The sequence below is a fragment of the Lacerta agilis genome, chromosome 9, assembly GCF_009819535.1.
Source record: "Lacerta agilis isolate rLacAgi1 chromosome 9, rLacAgi1.pri, whole genome shotgun sequence".
Taxonomy (NCBI): Eukaryota; Metazoa; Chordata; class Lepidosauria; order Squamata; family Lacertidae; genus Lacerta; species Lacerta agilis.
In genome coordinates, this window is record NC_046320.1 from 44,188,821 (window position 1) to 44,211,498 (window position 22,678).

A 22,678-nucleotide genomic window follows, 5' to 3' on the forward strand; every position below is an offset into this window, starting at 1 on the left:
ACTACCAGACGTTTACAAGACATCTGAAGGCAGCCCTGTTTAGGGAAGCTTTTAATGTTTGATGTATTATTGTATTTTAATATTTTGTTGGAAGCTGCCCAGAGTGGGTGGGGTATAAATAATAATAATAATAATAATAATAATAATAATAATAATAATAATAATAATAATAATAATAAATAAATAATTGGTCAAGATGTGACCTTCTAGATGAGGTTCTGTCTGCAGCTGTCTTGCAAAAGCTGGATGTTCATGGTAATGGGCGTACCAAACCTGCATGCCACAAATTGAGAGCCACCATGAACCAACTATGTCCCTCTTGTGACTATACATACTGTAACTTTGTAGTAGGCCCTGAGAGTACTCCATTAAAAACACCTGATTTTATCCAGCTCTGCTGGGCCTTGGGGCTCACATAGCAAGTAGAAGCAGTAAAACTGTGTCCCTTTCAGGCAAGCTGAGTCAAGCAAAGTCAGGTCTCTTTAAGCAGATGTCAGGAAAGACAGTATCATATATAGCACCCACTGGGTGCTGCTGGCTGACGTCCCACCCCCTCACTTTAGTTTTTGAGAAATGACTCAGCAGAGAGTTGAGGCAAAGTATTATGTAGGCTGGCAAAGTCTGCACTGCAGTTTGCTACACCTCCTTGGGAATGTTAGCTGTGTTTTCTTAAAAATCCCTTATCTAATTATTCAGTTGCTAGTTTTCATGATGCAGAGGGGATGGGGGCTCACCTTCTGTTTCTGAGGAAGATGGAGAGACACATCCTCGGGCAAAGAGAGAGCACAGGAAGATGTGCTGTGCCCCACCCACCCCACTCCATGTGGGGCAGTTTGTTTTCCTCCAGATCCAAACTGTCGCTGCATCTTTTTAGAGGGACATTGCATAACAAAGTCTACCCGCCCTCTCTCCAAGTTCTAATAATTTCTCCTTCTCTGAAACCCTTCCCTCTGCTCTACTAAGATAAGGTGTCAATTAAAGAAAGTAATTCCCTTTTCTCCAATCCCAGGTAATAAAACTATTCTTCTATAAGGAAAATTCCAAGGAATTGTCAAGGCTGGTTATAACTCTTGTATGTCATTTTGAAACCTGGTCTTTTCAGTCTGTTAACATTTCATTTTCAAATATTAGCTCATAGGCAACCCCTTTAGTGTCAAGAATGTCCCCGATGCAGGTAATTTTCAAAATTAAATAGCCATCTTTCATGGAGCGTGAGGTACTATGGATTATTTTGATGACTATATCAAACCCTTTACCTTACTTTTTCTAAGTTCTGCTTGTGGTGTTGAAAGAACAAATCCTTTTATTGTGATGGGATTAGTGCACATAACTTTCAAATTTTAACTTTGAAAACACAGGCAACTTTTTGAAATTAAGGGAGGCTGTGATGCTAGACTGCAGTACTTCTTTAGTGTACACACACAGCTGATGGTGCATTGTCCACAGCCATGAATTCAGTTTTGTGAAGGGTTACATAAGTTTACATAATGATTATGGTCTGAAGGCACATAACTCAGTGATCTAACTAAAGCTAAATCTGTCTAATACGTAGTTGGGAGATCCCAATGTATACCACCTTTAGTTATGGAAGAAAGGAGACATATAAATGTAAACAAATAAAATGCAAAGACTGGTTACCCACAGAAATTAATTGAGAGATCCAGGATTTTACCATAGCTGTGACTGAGCAGCAGGTGTTATACCTACAAAAAACAAAAACATCCTCCACTGTTATCTCTACTTTGTCCCTAAGAAACCAGAATAGCTAACTGGAACAAAAGCTGAAGAATGTTCACAGAGAAAAAGAACAGAAAAAAACTCCTTGCAGCTTAACATTTAATAGAAGTTCATTAGGAATTTTACACAGAGCAGTCTATGTAAAATGAAGAGGTTGAAAATAGCACTGGAATGCGTAAAACATGGAACAGGAAGGAGGGGAAGAGGCCTTCACAATAGACAAGTCACTTGAGTACAGTGGTACCTCAGGTTAAGAACTTAATGCGTTCTGGAGGTCCGTTCTTAATCTGAAACTGTTCTTAACCTGAAGCACCACTTTAGCTAATGGGACCTGCCACTGCCACTGCGCCGCCAGAGCACAATTTCTGTTCTTATCCTGAATCATTTTGGTTGCCCTGTTCTGAAACATTTCCAATTCTACAATATCCTGTTTGAGGTGAGGTGACCAGAACTGTATAAAGTATTCGTAATGCACTATGATGGCATTATGATAGCAGCAATTTCATTTTCAATTCCTTTCCTTTTGTGCACCTATCACTGTGTATGCAAAAATTTCACACCTCTTTGTGCACACACACAAAATTATAAACACTGAAATTTGGATCTTATTAAGTGTCTCTTCTTCCTGTCTTCCATTCTTGCATGAAGAACTAAAATTTTCTTTCTTCACTGGGTTGGATATTGACTAAGCTGAACACTCTTTAGTCCCATTGGTTACTGTGGGATGAAAGAGTGGCTAACTAAATCTGTATTAGGCCCCCACATGTTCCTATTAATCAAATTGTTTATTCAGTTTCTTAGGTATTTGTATTGATAAAGGATAATAGCTTTGAATTATGGTGCTGGAGGAGACTCTTGAGAGTCCCATGGACTGCAAAAAGATCAAACTTATCCATCCTTAAAGTAATCAGCCCTGAGTGCTCACTGGAAGGGCAGATCCTGAAGTTGAGGCTCCAGTACTTTGCCCACCTCATGAGAAGAGAAGACTCCCTGGAAAAGACCCTGATGTTGGGAAAGATGGAGGGCACAAGGAGAAGGGGACGACAGAGGATGAGATGGTTGGGCAGTGTTCTCAAAGCAACTGGCATGAGTTTGGCCAAACTGCGGGAGGCAGTGGAGGATAGGGGTGCCTGGCGTGCTCTGGTCCATGGGGTCACGAAGAGTCGGACATGACTGAACGACTGAACAACAAATAGCTTCCACTTATGGCTTGCCAGCATTATGGCAGAGTTGAGGGCAGGGAAGATGACCAGACTATAACTTTGCACTATAGAGTATCTCTCTATCTGAAATGATAGCCCGTGTGAATTTAAACAATGAACTTGGTGCCCGCCTCCAGGAAGGACTTCAGTTATCTTTTTTATTTGTTTATATGTATTTATTTGTTTGTATATAAGCAAGCTCTAAGGTCTGAAGAAAGTCTGAAATTCTGGTTAAAACCTTTTCTAGCATTATTATATAGCACAGTGTAGTATAGTAACAGTATGTTTCTTTCTGGAGCAAAGCTGTGGTATATCCAAGTCATGTATCCATTTGATTTACATTATTATAATAAAATACAGAATATTTGTGTCAATCTTTGGAATTTGGGGTGCTTTCCAAAAATCTAGGAAAGGGATTATTATAATATTGCACATTTTTGAATGTGGCAAACTTAAAGTACACCCTTGTAGTAAAATCTCTAAAGGTCCTTATTTCATTCTTAATCACAAAAAGCAAAGGTGAAATTACAGTGATAGTAATTACAGAAATAGTGAATTGCAGATGAAAAAGAGAGTTCTCATTTTTTACTATGCCAGGGAAGCACTCAGAGGTTTATTAAGATATTAAGTTACGTGTTTGCCAAAATAAATATTGAAACTGATCCCAGAACTATCTAAATAAACAAGAAATAAAAAACTGCAAATTAAAACCATCACATGTCAGTTAATGGATAACTATTTGGGTTATTCAAGGAGACAAATATCCCTTAAAAGCTTAAATATTTTTTTTTTTTAAAAAAAAGCTTAAATATTATCTTACTGAAGAAAATATCTACCATTATCACATTGGGCTTGGACTTCAAAATGCACATTTTTGTACCCAAATCTGTTGTCAGAAAATGCTAAAAATTGAAACTACCATTTCCATCACTTTTTATTGTTTCCTGACATTGGGTGGGGTGGGGGTTGCTGGTCTTTTTCTTCTTTTGGTTTATGACCAGCCTTGTGTGTTTCTGGACATTTCATGTTTTGCCAGAAATATTTTGAGTTTTCTCTAAGAAGAAAAATGAGGACTCAGCTGAAGCACAAATAGCACTTCTCACTTGGCAGGAATACGTAGTTCTTCTCATCATGTGGTGTTGTCTAATATGAAATAAGTAGGGAATAAAATGAATATCCCTTTTCTCTGCATGGCACTGCATACTTACATTCACTGGAGCAAATACAAAATGACTAACGTGCTTTTTATATATAAAAAAAATATCTTTGGCTGTGATTTCATAAAAAACACACAATGATGGTATGTAGATGCTGGCAAGGTTACAACGCACAAAAAAGACTGCTAATGACAATTCTCAAATGAAGCTACCCAAAAATATCCCTCATCACAATTACTTTAGAATTATTCCTCTCATTGCCACTGTCATCATTAAAACATACTGGGTGTGTTTTTAATGATGCTGCAACACCTGTAGTCTGATGAAATTTGAGGAAACTGTGTGCAGCATTCAATGTTGTCATATAAAAGATGCTTTGTTTGTCATGTAGAAGGGACATAAGTCAATGGAAGAACTCAGGCTTTTGCATGCAGAAAGTCACAGGTTCAACCCCTGAATTTTCCAGGAAGGGCTGGGGAAAACTCCTGTCTGATACCCTGGAGAGCTGCTAGTCAATGTAGACCAGGCTTCCTCAACCTCGGCCCTCCAGATGTTTTGAGACTACAATTCCCATCATCCCTGACCACTGGTCCTGCTAGCTAGGGATCATGGGAGTTGTAAGCCAAAAACATCTGGAGGGCCGAGGTTGAGGAAGCCTGATGTAACTATTCTAAGCTAGACTGGACAACATTCTGACTCAAATAAGGCAGCTTCTTGTGTCCCCCTTTCCCTTTCCTTCATCTTCAGCGCTCAGAACACATGTCTTTTAGAGACAGCTTGGATTTGGTGGAAGCACAATATCCATCATTTTCAATATCTTATTTGGATGTTTTCGAGGTGTTCACCCACCCCACAGCCAGGGGCGGAAGAAGGGGGTGCAGTGGGGGCAGTCTACCCCAGGTGTTACCACTGAGGGAGGTGGCAAAATGCAGGGCGGCACTCATCGCGGGGCCTGCAGCACGCCTGGGAGAGACGCGGTGGCTTGGGCGCACAAAGGCTCCGCCCTGCCCAACGGTCCGCCTACTGCCTCCCCTCCCCGCAAGCTGTAGGGCGGCTGAGTGGGAGGAGGCAGGCAGACTCCTCAGAGGCCCTGTGGAGCGTCCTGCCCTGGCTGGCCCCACCCCGTGGGCAGCTGGCTCCACCCCTGGGCGCACGCGCTGCCCCAGGGGTGGAGCCAGCTGCCCAGAGATACAGCTTACAATTTTTTTGTCTTCCAGTTTTTTGTACTTCTGCCAACCTTGAGGTTCTCCCAAACTTGCTGATATTGCCTTCTTGTGTACAGATGCTGCCACCTTGACTGTCTAAGGAATGGTACTCAGATAATTTACCGGGTAGGTGGTTCTTAGTATATGACCTTCATTCTCATTTTCACTTGGTGGAAATATTCCCGCATCACTTTTAACCATGGTTTAAAGCAGGGACAAGGAATTTCAGGCCCAGGGGCCAAATGCAGTCTTCCAAGTCTTCAGAAGTCTCCTAAGGCCACAGCCCTAACCAACCAAGGTGAATTAAGGGTATGAGGTAAAGTCAAGTCAAAAGAAATAGACAAGGTATATACATAAAAGGAACAAAGGAATGATGGTGGTCAACTGTCTCTGAAAATAAAAAGACAACCAGCAGCCAGGGCCTTTTTTCAATCAGAGCTCACCAGAGTAGCTGCAGTGAAAATAATGGGGCTAAGATAGTCATGACAATTACTTTTAATGAGATAACTCTGCGTAGGAATAACATTGGCTACAAATCTCCATTTCTAGCTAGCTTTGCTTGGGGAAGGTAAACAGTTTGCCTTCCATGTTTATTTTCTTCTTCCAATGCTGCTATCCAGGGCCTGCCTTGGCTCCTCAACCAGCATTGTCCTGGGTTTCCTTCTCCTTTTTCCAACAGAGGAGAGGTGGAATTTATTCTTCATTTATTTATTGCTATCCATAATATATAGGGCTTTTCTTTATCACCAAAAATCTCAAAATCTCCAAATGACTCGCAAAATCAATAAAGAGAAACCATCCAACAATAAATACAAGATACAAAGCAGAAGTAGAGAAAATAGCACAAATACATTCTTAATGGGGAAAACACATCACATAGCAATTTGCCCTTAGCTGAACAGCTAGGCTGCTGGAGGGTAAAGAAAATAAATGAACAGAAAGCTACCAAGCTTTTACCCAACTAAAAAGTAAACCAATAAATATGTAAAGGCTGTATTTCCCTGTGTTATAATCAACTGGAACTTTGCTTTCCAAAGAGATAGTGCACCTCCCACGTGTAATATATTTTACAATTCCTTACTATTCCTGATGAACTCAGATCACCGAAGTGTTTACAACTGAGTCCTGAGCCTTCACAAATGTGTTACAAACGTTGGTGCATCTAAAGAAACATAGTAAAATTAGTATTTATCAACATTATTCTTCTAACAAGGGAGGTAGCAATTACGAGTAACTGGTCTCTGTGGCCACATTTGTGATTCTTCAGGGGTTTGACTTTGCCCCCAGAGGTACACACCATTGTCTTTTGAGACAGACGGATGCCAACATTATTGTCACTCCCTCTGTTTGCAGTTGGAAGGGTCACAGCTTAGTAGAAGAGCACATGCTTTGGCATGCAGAAGGATTCAGGTTCAACACCTGGCATCTCTGAGTACAGTGGGGAAAGGCTCCTGTCTGAAACCCTAAAGAACCACTGTCCCCAAAATGCTGAGCATAGGGCTAGCAATGCCTCCTGTGCTGGGGTTCCCAAGTGCCCAGAGTTATCCCTATTTTAAGTAACTGGATAAATCTGCCAGATTGCAGATGCCTGATGAACCTAATTCACAAGACCATTAAAGCATGTGTACGTGAAACTTGAAAACAGGGGTGGGCTGGGTGTGGGTGAAAACAACATGCCTCAGCTTCCCTTAACCTTAAAAAAAAGTCATGGGCGAGTCATATACACTACAGGGCGGGAGTTGGAGAGACTGATGGGGAAATAAAAGCATGTTTCCCATCATCCTGGTCCCTAAAGCTGGTAAGGAATTGAACTCAGTCATATTTTCAGGCATGCCTATCTACTGATGAAGAACAAATCTGTGTTGTATTTCACCCAATCCTGTTGGGAAGCTCCTATTTCCACATTAACTGGATCCTCCCCTATCACATGGAATGATAGAACTAAAGATTTGCTATAAAAGTAATGCATATGTTATTAAGAATATTGGTCAGACCTCAGACTATTCATATTTTATATTTATAATGAGAAATGAAGTTTTTATCTAAAGATTTCCCAGATCACAATCTCTTCACATTTCGGAACAGAGTATCATGCTTTTTATTCAGGGTACCGGTAATTTGCTCCCTTGCCCTTATTTTATAGGAATGTAATCTGCTTATAGACTTGCTTAAAGACTGCCCATAATCTTGACAGCATTTGATGGCATATGTTCTGCTCAAAGACACTTGTAGATCTCACTGGTGTGGCCTTAATTTAATCTACATCACTGTTTGTATACAAGAATGCATTTTGGCTTTCATTCAAACCTTGAAGAAGGTAGATACATATATAGAAAACTAAAATGTAACTTTATTAAGGGTGGTAAATATATCAAGGTCTGTTTGAAATAAAGCTTGAGTAGTTTGTGGCATTGGCAGAACTCTGAAACATATTTACAACCCTGCTTGTTTTTTATTCATTCCCACCCCCACTGCTTTTTGTTGGCTGCAAGACATGGTCCTGAATGCAAAATGTAAGCGCTCTCTCTCTCTCTCTCTCTCACACACACACACACATGCACACAACATGTTTATTTAATAGAGAAACCCAGCTAAAATTATGCCAAACATTTCAATCAATCTCTGTCAAAGCCAGATTGGTTGTGTGTCAGTTAAAATTAGTTCTGAGTGTACCCAAGAGCATCTTCCCTCCCTGCTTCAAGGGTGGGGGTGGTTTCAGGGAGTCCATATCACAAGGTTAAAGAGTTTAAAACAGAGATGGGGTCTTTGGTCCTCGTGATGTTGCAAGACTCCAACTCCCATCAGCCCAAACCAACATGACCAATGGGACACAAGAATGGTGGGGCTGTAGTCCAACTAGTCTTCAACTTTTTCCAACCTGGAACTCAATTTTGCTTAAATATGCACTTGGTGATCCATTTCTTTTTGTTACACACCATCACCCCAATCTCTGAGCGGTTGAGATTCCAGGGGGTTCCAGGAGCACTTATCTAGGGGCCGTGTTTCCTTTTGGAAATAAGGCACAGTGGGGACTGTGGTGTCTTGGTTAATTAACACATATATACAAGCTGAGTCTTTGATGGAGGCATTCACAGCATTACACTCCAAGAGGGTCTTGCTTCTTCCATAGCTACAGCCTTAGATTCCAGTAGCAATCAGTCATGGCTCTCTGGCATTGCTCTATAACTTGCCTTGCTCTCTAGGTCACATCACTCCTAACCTTCTACTCCCACCCACACTGCTTCTCACTTTATCTGTTGAGGAGTCTCTGGTGAGTTCCTTTGACACATTGTTGTCTTAACACATGGGCAGGCAAACTAAGGCCCGGGGACCGGATCCAGCCCAAACGCCTTCTAAATCCGGCCCGTGGACCAGTGTGTTTTAACATGAGTAGAATGTGTCTTTTTTATTTAAAATGCATCTCTGGGTTATTTGTGGGGGCTGCCTGGTGTTTTTACATGAGTAGAATGTGTGATTTTATTTAAAATGCATCTCTGGGTTATTTGTGGGGCATAGGAATTTGTTCTTTCCCCCAAAAAAAATATAGTCTGGCAGCCCACAAGGTCTGAGGGACACTGAACTGGACCCCTGCTGAAAAAGTTTGCTGTTCCCTGTCTTAACAGATCATAGCTTCACAAAAGAAGCTACTCCTGGCTTAATTAGCTGTTGACACATCACAAGAAGCACCAGCTTGGCTGAATCACCTTTTGACACATGCTGATTACAGAAAATTAGAAGTGTGTAATACACATCCGCGGGCCGGATTTCGAAGGCGATTGGGCTGGATCCGTCCCCGGGCCTTAGTTTGCCTGCCCATGTGTTAAGACAACAATGTGTCAAAGGAACTCACCAGAGACTCCTCAATAGTACTTTGGCCACCTCATGAGAAGAGAAGACTCCCTAGAAAAGACCCTGATGTTGGGAAAGATGGAGGGCACAAGGAGAAGGGGACGACAGAGGATGAGATGGTTGGACAGTGTTCTTGAAGCGACTAGCATGAGTTTGGCCAAACTGTGGGAGGCAGTGAAGGATAGGTGTGCCTGGCGTGCTCTGGTCCATGGGGTCACGAAGAGTCGGACACGACTGAACGACTAAACCAGTGTTTTTCAACCACTGTTCCGCGGCACACTAGTGTGCCGCGAGATGTTGCCTGGTGTGCCGTGGGAAAAATTGAAAAAATACTTTATATATAGTCAATATAGGCACAGAGTTAATTTTTTTAAACATTTTCTAATGGTGGTGTGCCTCGTGATTTTTTTCATGAAACAAGTGTGCCTTTGCCCAAAAAAGGTTGAAAAACACTAGACTAAACAACAATACACGTCTTAAATACACACAGGTCTAGCACAGTTTTAACACTCTAAGTCAGGGGTAGGCAACCTCAGGCCAATGGGCCGGATGTGGCCCAATCGCCTTCTCAATCCAGCCCACGGACGGTCCGGGAATCGGTGTGCTTTTACATGAGTAGAATGTGTCCTTTTATTTAAAATGCATCTCTGGGTTATTTGTGGGACATAGGAATTCGTTCCATTTTTTTTCCTCCAAAATATAGTCCGGCCCACCACATGGTCTGAGGGACTGTGGACCGGCCCACGGCTGAAAACGGTTGCTGACCCCTGCTCTAAGTCTTGATTAAATTCTAACATTTACTGAACCCAGTAATTTAGGGGAGTCTAGCACCCATGAACATTACTTTTTTAAACAATATATTTATATTTTAGTAGTAATGGCATTGCAATCCACTACTCAGTAGTGGGTTCTGACCCACCAGCTGGAGATCAATATTCTAGTGGGTCTCAAGTCCCTCATCCCTTGTGTAACACACTCACACACACATGCATGGAGTATGCTAAGGTCTTAATCCTGTTAACTCCCCCACCCCCACCAGCTGCTATTTATAGAGTCCACTAAACAGTTAACTAAAAGAAGTATCCATACTAGTGAGGATCTGGAAGTTATCACTTTGCCCACTCTAGTTTAATGATAGGAGGAGACTTCCTAAGTGAGCTGGAAGTTTCTTCCTTTGGCAACAGATAGGTGTTGGCACACACATGAAATAAATCCTCACCTAATATCCATCAGGTCACATCACCAATCCAAGTCTCATTATAGCCTTAAATCTTGACAATGTGTAATATAATCTTAATTTAAAATGGATTTTTAAAATAAAGCAAAACACATTTTAGACCCTCCCGGCTTTCACTTTCAGGTGAACATATATAGTGGAATTGGGGTAACCCAGGAAACCTAGTTTAAACCTTGTGGTGCCAAGACATGATTCACAAGACAGTTATATTGCATGTATTCTTAATCCATATATACAGGTTTTTGTTAATCTGCAGCATGGGGAAGAGCCAAATACCCACCCACTAGGCATAAAGAAATTAGGATGGTAGAAATATCTGCTGCAGTTCCAGCCAGGGCTGACTTTAACAAGCGGCCAAAAATGCAACTGAGAAACTGCATAAAAGCTACCAGTAAATAAGCATGTTCTGTCCAAACAAAAATGATGAATATTCAGGCCAAGTTATGAGTCAGCTACCACATGCTTTTTTTTCGATTTGTACTTTTCCTAATAAGTAGACAGACTGCATGCATATCTCCATGACAAAAAGTTTGCAAAATAGTCTCAAAACTTTCTAACCTTAAGAAAAAAAATATGGATCAATCTGTCATAATATAAACACTGAATCTAAGTACAGGAATTCTACACTGTCTAAGCCTTAAGGTACCCCTAAGCATACAAATACCAGCCTCTGTTAGGATGATGTAATAGTTTACATTCCAGTCTTTGAAAGATTACTAACTGTTGGGTCTGTCTGAGTTCAATGGGCCTGGTGCTTAGGCCTTTCTTCTACATTACCCTGATTCATATCCATAGGTGTTTGGGTGCCCATAAGACTTTCCTGCACTTCTGGGCTTCTTCACCCATATCAACAGAAGAAGCAAACCTTTATTTACATTCTTCTGACCACTGATTTCAGCACTCTTCAATGGAATGAATAGAAAAATTATCACTGGTACATAAACTCTGTGCATGCCTTGCAGTTGCTTTGCCTAGAAACAGTGTCTGGATTGGAGAAACCGTTGCTTTGTACACACCATACATTTAAAGCACATTTCCCCCTGCCCACCTCCCAAGAACTGTAGTTTATTAAGGGTGCTGGTAATCGTAGCTCCATGGGGGGGTAATCTATAGTTCCTGGGATTTGGGGGGGGGTTGCTTTAAATGCATGGTGTGCATTTATTATAAATAATAAAATAAAAAATAAAAACAGAAACAGAAATCAAACATGGCTCTCGCTCTGCCTTTCCAGCCTGCTGCTTCTCTTCCAGCTTCTAGCTCATATAACTGATCTCTCTACCGGTACTTTGGCCTTTTGTCTTAAAACTAACTAACCTGAACTAGGGGAGGGCCTCACCCATTTGCCAACATCCATTTGTCATCTAACACAGAGCCCCTATCATTTGTTTCCCTTAGTGGCCCATTACGCAGACAATCACCTCAACAGGAAGTGATTGTTGGCTTATATTTTAACAATTGCTAGATGCAAGGACTAGAAGTGTCTCTGCATAGTGCTTACTTTCCCCCACCTCAAACTCAAACAATATTTTAACAAGGGGTCCCCAAAAGGCAAAAAAAGGGACAAAATATAAGCAATGATTTTCTAAGAGTGGGTACCAGGAGGAAAGGACTGTGAAGTAGATCAAGCTCCCATGCATGACTGGTGGTGGGCAGTGTTCAGCTTCACAGATCACAACTTGTGCAGACCTGTCCGGGTAGATAAACAGTGGAAGTGAGTATGCAAACTCTGCTATAGAAAGCAATTTTTAGCTATATATTTTCTTAGGTTTTAGTAACCACTGGAGCTGTAAACAGGAGGGAAATATGCAAGCCTACATTTAGACTTGATTTTCTGAAATGTGAGTGGATTATGTTGGAAGTAAACAAGTCTGTAGTTGCAATCTGGTTGATCTGTAAGTCAAGATCAATCCTCAAACAGGACCTGTAATTCATTAAAATGGCATGCAGAGAATATAGGTACAACTGCATGTGCATATGCAGCACAAATTGGATGCTTGTGCTTCTAGATTCTCATTTGCATCTTCATTCATATACAGTGGTGCCCCGCTAGACGAATGCCTCGCTAGACGAATGCCTCACTAGACGAAGGCATTCGTCTAGCGGAAGGCTGCCCCGCAAGACGAATTTGTCTATGGAGCTGCCTCGCATAATTACATAATTACAAAACCGCGGTTTGCATTGGTGCTTCACTAGACGAAAAAATCGCTAGACGAAAATACTCGCAGAACGAATTATTTTCGTCTAGCGAGGCACCACTGTAATTGGGTTTGGGAGAGGGATACTGTCAAATGCAAACATCCTCCCTAAACTACAAGCAAAACATCTCAAGGATTTTCCCTTTGCCAGAAAAAGGCAGCAAGACATTAAGGGGGGGGCACTACTTCTCTAGTCCTATAGATATGCCAACCTATGATAGTGTATAAAGCATTCTGTTTTGGGATGTGACCCAGCTCCATGAAGTTGTTTTCTGTGATTGCTAGTCTGGCTTTGCATTACATGTGAATCAGTGCTTATTATTTGGTTCTCTCCAAACAAACCATGAGCAGAACATGCACCAGCACATTAAACCATAGTTTATTTTTAACTATGGCTTAATATGTCACCCAAGCCTGGTAAATGTTTAGCACTTTTCTCCAAGCAACTAACGATAAGGAATAAGTAGTACAAAAGAGGAATGGGGTCTTCTACCTTTAATAGTTGTGCGGGAGTATAAATTTGAGCACATGCAGTTTCTTAAATAAGCCCTAGACAAAAACCTCATCGCATTATTCAAATGTAATTTCAAGATAGCCGTATGTATTGAGTACCCACATTCCTCTTTATTGTTTTTAGTATCATCAGTTTACCTAGTGTTTTAACATAATTACAAAAGAAAAAGAAAAAAGCAAGTCTCGGAATTTACATTTTGAACAACTTTCCAATACATTCATGAATGTACAAAAAGGCATCCCACGGTGAGGAGCTGGTTAATTCGGGGGGGGGGGGGGTTGCTTACACAACCACTGGGTGGAGCTTGACAAAACAGCAGATTTTTGCCAGACAGCAACTGTTAAACAGAAATGCCTAAGCCAAAGTGCCTTGCCTCACACATGCCGAAACATTATTTGCAATGGAAATGTTTGTGCTTTAAAGGACAAGGAAACAAAAGGACAAGAGAAGGAGGATATTTCAGTCTTCTGTCCTCTGATCAGATGTTTGTGCAGGATTGGTATATGTTCTCCAATGTTTGCATCAAAATATTATGAACTAGCATAAAGTAAGGACAGGAGAAAGAGGTTATCATTTGACAGATGATTTGCATTTAGAGAATGGTGACTAGGACTGTTTTTCCACAACTTTAACTGTTATGATTTTGTTCAAAATCATGTTTTGTTCATTTATGTTAGCAAATTTGACTTGAGTTGAGCAAAATTGATCTTGCACTGCAGCACACTGCAAGGTTAACAGCCTCTTCTTGTTTGTTTATTGGACTTCTGGCCCACACAGCCCCCTAGTGAGGGGTACATTAGTACTGTATACCGACACAGTAAAAATGTTAATTTTAAGCATCAAACTAAGCAAGACATATTTGTACAACTCATTCTAAATGAAAAGCTTATCCTAGAGTTTAAAAACTGCTCAAACAGAAAAGCTTATTAGAGTTAGACTTTGGAGAGTAGGAGTACTATAGCTGTGTTTCAGTCTTATTCTGCAAACTTGAGACATGGGTGGTGCCGATAAGGTAGCATTTTAACATATCTGTGCAATTCTGATAATCCACAGAAGAGGGGGGTGCTCTTAAAGATTTCTAGTGTTTGAGAAGAGTCGATGTCATTGCATCCTGGGTGTGATAATGGCTGCACAAATGGTTGATGAATGCTCAACAAAACTGTAAGATGTAAGAATGATGTCACAACTGCATCAAAGAAATGAATGACCCAATGGAGGTGATGGTGTTGCTTCAGTGGGAGTGGTATGACTGCAGCAGGAAGCTGCAAGATGGCAGGCAGGGGTGTATGGATTTTTCTGCTCCAGATTTGGGTATATGCAAGAGAATGCAGGCGAACCTTCCCAGCACTGGGAGTCAGGGATGCAGAGGGAAAGAGCCAAGTGAAGGCTAGTCCATTGCGGCTACTCAGGCACAGCAGCACTCCCACTGAAAAGGTCAACCAAGTTTTTAATAACGCCTCAAAATCTCAGAGCCACACACTTTTTTCTGCCCCACATTTTATACTTCTTTCGACTTACCAAGGCATTTCTGTCATTCTCATATTCTTTGTCAATATACTCCCTAAATTACTCAAAACGATCCTAATTCAAAAGTATAGCTATGGCAAAGAGAAAATTCTTTTCAGTAGCACCTTAGAGACCAACTGTGTTTGTTCTTGGTATGAGCTTTCGTGTGCATGCACACTTCTTCAGATACCTTCTTCAGATGAGCACACGAAAGCTCATACCAAGAACAAACACAGTTGGTCTCTAAGGTGCTACTGAAAAGAATTTTCTATTTTGTTTCGACTATGGCAGACCAACACGACTACCCACCTGTAACTGGAACTATGGCAAAGAGGTCCTTCTCACATGTCTCAAAGTAGAAAAACCATGTGACTAACTGGGCTGCCAGAAAGTCAGTTCTATTAGGAAAGCTTTCCCCCCATCTGTTGTTTTGAGACCAGTCAAGAACAACCACGATAGCAGACATGGGAGGAGTCAGAACTGCTTCAGAAACAGCCCTATGTGCTAGTATTAGCCTACCAGAATCATACACTGGTTTTCAGCATGGTCAGGGTTGTTTCCCTGAAGACTACAGGAGTTACAGTGAGGAGCTATTTTTGTTGTTGATTAGTTTAGTTTTTGTTTTGTGACCTTGCCAGAGATACAACGAGCAAGCAAGCAACAATGAATCTTTCTCTAACCAATATCTATTTTTTACTTAATCATTCTGCATTTATTAATTGATTGATTGATTGATTGATTGGGTGGAGAAATAGTGGCTGGCTTGTTTATTTATTGAAACAAACCAGGCTTCCTCAACTTTGGCCCTCCAGATGTTTTGAGACTACAATTCCCATCATCCCTGACCACTGGTCCTGCTAGCTAGGGATCATGGGAGTTGTAGGCCAAAAACATCCAGAGGGCCGAGGTTGAGGAAGCCTGAAACAAACTCTGTATTAACTCTGTATTAAACTCTGGACCATTTGCAATTCCAGGATATTTCCAAAAAAAGGTATGTGGATGTGGTTCCTACAAGCCCCTCTCCTAGTAGGGGAGATATCCTGAATGCATAAAAATGGAGGAAAATGTTATCACTGTTATTTCTACCTTGCTCTTTTGTGAGTTTGTCAGTGAATTTCTAAAAGCAAAAGTTTGGGCTGTATGCCTGTCTGGATATGATTCCACACCCTTCCCCAAACCTGAAAAATATTTTTCTGAATTCCAAACAGAGGTTGATTATTATAAGTCTGGTGTGATTATTCTGATTTTCAGAAACAAGTGACATATTACAAATATGTTCTGATGTGTCCCTCAAAAAGCCAGCTAAGAAAATGTTGGCGATGTACCCCCAAAAAGTTAAACAACTTTTCCGGCCTCTTAAAAAACTTTGGCTGATCTAAAAAAAGCTCAACAACAAGGATTGCTATGTCGCTGTGCATGCGCAGGCGTGTGTTTCAGACAGAATAAGAGACAGTAAAAGAGCAGTTCAGTGGGTTCGGTGGGAAAAAAATATAAATATGTGTACCATCTTCACTGAGTATCTCAAGGAGCTGATCTACTTGAAGTTTATACAAATTTGGAAATTACCATAGTGTGCTATGGATTTTTTAATAAAATACTACCTGGTGATTAAAGATCAAAGTCAGTGCATGTACGCTAACTCCCTGCCTTGTTTCATCCTCCTGCCTACTCTCTGGAACAACAAGGAGAATGTGTAATAAGATGAATGCACACCCACCTACTGCCTGTCCTGAGCAGGGGGTGTGGCAGCAGTAGATCCAGCAGTAGATTCTCTGCAGTCAGATAAGGAGGGTGTGTCTACCAGAGGCATGAAATCGTGTCTTATGCCACTCCAGTTTTGATAACCTGCCCCTAATTTCACTAACAGAGTGAAAAGAGTTGTTATTACAGAGGACAAGGTAGCAAGGAGTCTGGTCTTGAAAAAGACAAAACATCATCTTTAAGACTTAGAAGCAGGCTTTGTTGAAATTACTGGATCTAGCTTCAAAATAAACGTATTTGTGGGAAGGGGAGGGGTTAGTTTAAAGTTTGAGATTGAACTGGGTACGTTTCTAAAGTGAACATGTTGATTCATTCACATAGGGAAGCATTCTTCATGTGGGCCTCTTCCTAATTTACGAATGGAATTAAGAGAAGGCAACTATACAGGCAAGGTAAGGCAATCAAAGTTTTCCACACCCATACAATTAGCATGTTTTCCATTAGTTGACAAACTAGTTCCTAAACGAAGTACAGGACAGTCTGACCAAGTTGTTATGTTCAGTCAGCTCTATGTGAACAAATTTCTTAACATGTGTGTGTGTGTGTGTGTGTGTGTGTGTGTGTTCGTATAGCAGCAGCCAGATCATTTCTGGTTTTCTGTATGTTGGGATCAAAACCTCTAGATTTCTAGAATAAATTATAAGTACAATAGTCAATTAAATTTGAGACAAGCTGAATAGCACACTTTGAAGTTTGCTGGAGGCTCCTGGAATCATGTCCACACCTTCCAAACATTACAAACCACATGTGGTGCTGATGCTAAGACAAATGTTTCTAACGGCCTCTATATATTTGCTTAAGACATTTCATGCTCATAACAGCTCATTTTTTAAAAACTACAGTGGTACCTCGCAAGACGAAATTAATTCGTTCCGCAAGACTTTTCGTCTTGCGGAAATTTCGTCTTGCGAGGCACCGTTTCCCATAGGAACGCATTAAAATTTAATTAATGCGTTCCTATGGGAAAAAAGTCAGGGAGCGCCGGTCGGAAGGGGCGCCGGCCGGCACCGGAGCCGCGCGGCGCCGCATTTTAAGGCTGCAGCGAGCGAACTGTTCGCCCGCTGCAGCTTTAAAATGCGCCGTAGCTAAAAAGGCTTACCTTTTGGCTCCGGTGGGGGGGGGTTCCGAGTCGCGTCCGCCATTTTGGATCGACTCAGACATGCGCAGTCGATCCAAAATGGCGGACGCGACGCGGAAAACACCCCCCCACCGGAGCCAAAAGGTAAGCCGCGCCCCTCCCGACCGGCACGACGCCGCGTTTTAAGTCTCCGGCGAGCGCTGCAGCTTTAAAACGAGGCGTCGCGCCGCAGCTAAAAAGGCTTACCTTTTGGCTCCGGTGGTGGTGGGGGTGTTTTCTGCGTCGCGTCCGCCATTTTGGATCGACTCAGACATGCGCAGTCGATCCAAAATGGCGGGCGCGACGCGGAAAACACACCCCCCCACACACCGGAGCCAAAAGGTAAGCCTTTTTAGCTGCGGCGCGACGCCGCGTTTTAAAGCTGCAGCGCTCGCTGGAGCCTTAAAACGCAGTGCCGTGCCGGTCGGGAGGGCTTACCTTTTGGCTCCGGTGTGTGGGGGGGTGTTTTCCGCGTCGCGCCCGCCATTTTGGATCGACTGCGCATGTCTGAGTCGATCCAAAATGGCGGGCGCGATGCAGAAAACACCCCCCCACCACCGGAGCCAAAAGGTAAGCCTTTTTAGCTGCGGCGCGACGCCGCGTTTTAAAGCTGCAGCGCCCGCTGGAGCCTTAAAACGCGGCGCCGTGCCGGTCGGGAGGGCTTACCTTTTGGCTCCGTTGTGTGGGGGGGTGTTTTCCGCGTCGCGCCCGCCATTTTGGATCGACTGCGCATGTCTGAGTCGATCCAAAATGGTGGGCGCGATGCAGAAAACACCCCCCCACCACCGGAGCCAAAAGGTAAGCCTTTTTAGCTGCGGCGCGACGCCGCGTTTTAAAGCTGCAGCGCTCGCTGGAGCCTTAAAACGCGGCGCCGTGCCGGTCGGGAGGGCTTACCTTTTGGCTCCGTTGTGTGGGGGGGTGTTTTCCGCGTCGCGCCCGCCATTTTGGATCGACTGCGCATGTCTGAGTCGATCCAAAATGGCGGACACGACGCGGAAAACACCCCCCACACACACACCGGAGCCAAAAGGTAAGCCTTTTTAGCTATGGCGCGATGCCGCGTTTTAAAGCTGCAGCGCTCGCTGCAGCCTTAAAACGCGGCTCCGGCGGCTCACAGTGGTACCTCGCCAGACGAATTCGTCTTGCGAAAAACAGCCATAGACGAATTCGTCGCGCGAGTCAACTAAAAACTCGCAAAACCCTTTCGTTTTGCGAGTTTTTCGTTGTGCGAGGCATTCGTCTTGCGGGGTACCACTGTAGCTGCACCACAAGTCTTCTCATACTGTATCTGGATAACAAAGGAAAGTGGGCCTTCTTTTCATCTCACCAATTCCAGCCTGGTGCAGGAAAAAGTAATCACAGCAGGCTGCCTTTCAGAGCCCTGCAGCATGAAGCCACACAACACATGTGACACATACACCACACATTCCATAAAGCCAATGCTGCCATGGGTGTCTACTTTGTATTACTTTAAAATTCATCTGCTATTATTTTATGTGTTGTTTTTAACTGGGATTTCTTTCCTCTTTTTGACTGCTTCTATTTTATTTTGTACATTGCCTTGAGGCATGTCTGTGTGGAAGGTGATTAATAAATAAAGAATGTGTAGTTGTGTTGGTACAAATATGCCCCAGTAATCTGATTCTGGTACAAGTGCTTCTGAATATCCGTATTTTAAAAAATCAGATCAAGATAATAACATACTATGTTATTATTTATCATCATTATTGGTGTCAATTTATTAAACAGTTGTCTCGAAATGATATATAATAAAAACAGCAAAAAAGGGTTTAAAAACACACATGCACACAAAACGATACATTTTAAACAAAACTTTGTTGTTTAGTCATTTAGTCGTGTCCGACTCTTCGTGAAATACAAAACTAAAACCATACAAAATAGACACTCATACCAAAGACCAATTTATCTATCTGCAAAAGCCTGTTGGGACAAAAACGTCTTACAAGTGTTTCCTGAAAATGCAGACAGTGGGTCCCTGTCCTATCTCACAGAACAGGGGCGGCCACGCTAAAAGCCCTACTCCAAGTTACTGCAGAGAAGGCTTGAGATCTTTGGAACTTGCATAAGAAACTGAAGTCATCTACTAGGTATATTAGGGATAAGGCAGTCTCTCAAGTAACCTTGTCATGAGCTGTAGAAAATTAAAGAATTGTTCCGTAGCACCTTAGAGACCAACTACTATAAGTTTGTTCTGGGTATAAGCTTTCATGTGCACAGTGGTGGAGGAAGCCTCTGCGCTGCCCGGGGAGGCGGTGCGGAGGCACCCCCCTGGGGGCGGGTCATGACGCACGTCGGATGCGGCATGGAGGCAAGGGGCGGGCCAGCGAGGAGGGGTGTCACGCTTGTCGCTGGCATGACGCCCCGCCTCACTGGCCCGCCCCTCGCCTCCATGCCGCGGCTCCGCAGGGGGGGAAAAGGGAAGCAAAGCAGGCGCGTTTAAGTGCCTGCTTTTCTTCCCTTTTTTCCCCATCTCTGAAAGGGGAGAAAAAGGGAAGCAAAGCAGGCGCTTGAACGCGCCTACTTTGCTTCCCCCTTTTCCCCTTTTCAGCAGCTTTTTTCGGCACTGCCTGGGCTGCGGTTCCGCAACCCAGCCAGCGCCGAAAAAAGCCGCCGAAAGGGGAGAAAAGGGGAAGCAAAGCAGGGGCTTGAACGTGCCTGCTCTGCTTCCCTTTTCCCCCTTTCAGCGGCTTTTTTTCGGCATGAGGGACAGGTCAGCGAAGAGGGGGCATCACGCTTGTCGTTGGCATGACACCCCCTCCTCGCTGGCCCGCCCCTTGTGCCGAAAAAAGCCAGTGAAAAGGGGTAAAGGCAGCATGCCCCTGTTTGTGGCCTGCCCAGCGGGGCAGGGTAGGGTGGGGCCAGCCAAAGTGTCACCCCCCTTCGCCTGGAACCCGGGGTGGGCCGTCCCCCGCCCCCTTGCTCCGCCCCTGCATGTGCATGCACACTTCTTCAGATATCTTCAGTTGTCTGAAGAAGTGTGCTTGCACACGAAAGCTTATACCCAGAACAAGGTGCTACTGGACAATTTTTTCAATTTTTTTTTATTTATTTCTACTGCGTCAGACCAACATGGTTACCTACCTGGATCATGAGCTGTAGAGTACAAGTACAGGCTGGTAGTCTGTAAGCAAATCCTGCAAGCAGGGCATTGTATGCTGGTGGTAGTTTCCCCCCACAACCAACCTAACTTATGTTCTGTTCCAGCTAAAGGCTCCCAGCCAACCCCAAGAGTAGCCCCACACAGAGCACATTACAGTGATTCAACCATTAAGCTACCAATGCATGGAAAACTGCAGTCGTTAACCCAATACAACAACCATAGTCGTTACCGACCCCAGTTGGTAACTGGTACTCCTAGCCATCCGTAACCCAAGCGTCCACTGTAATCCCAATCCCACTGGATTTCAATACCAGTATTTTTTTACAAATATATCCGGAAAAGACCTAAAATTTTCAAGGCAAGCCTTTAATGCAAAAACACAGGTGAAGCCCTTCTTAAGGAATTTGAAAGTATTCAAATTCTTACCTTGCCTTGTAGATATATGTAAAGAGCACCAGCTGAAAAACAATAATTGGTGGGTGTTAAAATCATTACAACTCAAACTGAGGTGGCAAATAAATGGGGAAATGTGCAAGGTCCACATAAAAGTGATTGGATGAACAGTCTGGTATATGCAGTAATACACAACACCATTTACACATTTAGTTCAGATTATACATTCAGATTAGAGAAGGTAAAGAATGGGATGCTCACAAAAGGGATTTTGCTTTAAATCAGAATTTATTTGTTAATGTTTGGAAAGACTTATTAACAAAATATAGCTACTGTATATATTTTACATTTTGAGGTAAACTGAAAAGGATTGTATTATTTATGACAGCATTATTATCATTTTTCTTAACTGTAACTAAGGATTTTGCTATAAAAAGGAGCTGCCCTCTATTAGATATTGTAAATGCATTAAAAGCAATGGGTTAGAGATGTAATGATAAAATTGCAGGACTATCCAGTCCTTAAATGACATATGTTAAAATGGACAGTACCAATCCCAAATCCATTTGCACCAGTATAGTACTGATGCTGTCATAGAGAACCTGTTGCAGCCAAGCAACAGGACTGTACTGGCACAGAGCTAGGGACAGTGCTATATCAATGCAATCAGTCATACACCAGCAGAATCCCATGTCAGAATCACAAAAAAATGATAGACTGAGAAATGGTTTTGGCATGAAGGAATTAAGAAGTGGCCAGTCTGTCCTCAAAGCCAGGTTTGGATCCATTCCTTGCACCAGCATAACAATAAAGTGGAGCTACACTTGTTTGGTAAGGGAACCTATCTGATGCTTTGAGATGCATGCAATGGGACTATACCACTCTCTCCCATGTCTTTATATTAGCAACAGACATTACCTTTTTGGGACAGATGTAGGAAAATCTATCACTGGGTGGCCTTCCTGCCTGCACCATACTATCATCTAGCACTTTCCCCCTAAAGTTTAGGGGTACTCTCATTTTCCTACTCATATTGAATTACTACCCCTCAATGAGGCCAACTTAGATTCACAAAATAGTTAGGGGTATGCGTACCCCTGCATCCCCACAGGAAAAAAACCCAATGCAATCATCTACTTGTATATAATTTTATTGTCCTCTTAGGGATAACATAAGGATTCTTAATTCACCTACATTTGTATATATCAATCTAAATAAATGTTTCTTCATTACTGTACAATTACAGTACAATTTATAATTATTAGATGAATATATAATAATATATATAATTAGATGAATCTGTGTATCGGTAATTGATACCTGGCCAATTACTATTCTCGCTTCTGTGTGTTCTGCTTATGGCAACTATATATTCTCTACTAAGAGCAGGAAAAAACCTCCTTGAAAATGTTTAGGAATTTACAGCACCTCTCTTTGAAATTTCCATGCATTTATATTTATCTATATAGTCATTTTTGTCCAACTAAATTGCAAATGGCATTAAACTAGGAATGGATTATACATATTCAGAACCTCATTCCAAATGGTAAGGAAATCCAGATAAGCTACACCCATTAATATGCTTGTTGGAAAGACAAGGTCAGATGTGGAAGTCTGTTATTGTTTAGCTTAAATCCCAAAACATTTACTTGGAAGTAATTTTTGTTGGTTTCAGTAGAACCTA

General features: G+C 42.4%; 1 protein-coding gene across 1 annotated transcript in view; it reads right to left on the reverse strand.

Moving 5' to 3' along the window:
• Nucleotides 1-22,678, reverse strand: part of JADE1 (jade family PHD finger 1) — a 153,599-nt gene that overhangs the window by 129,506 nt on the left and 1,415 nt on the right. The window contains exon 2 of the mRNA XM_033159662.1: nt 21,028-21,059. The gene's annotated coding sequence lies outside the window, so the exon portion shown is untranslated. The remainder of the gene's footprint in view (nt 1-21,027; nt 21,060-22,678) is intronic.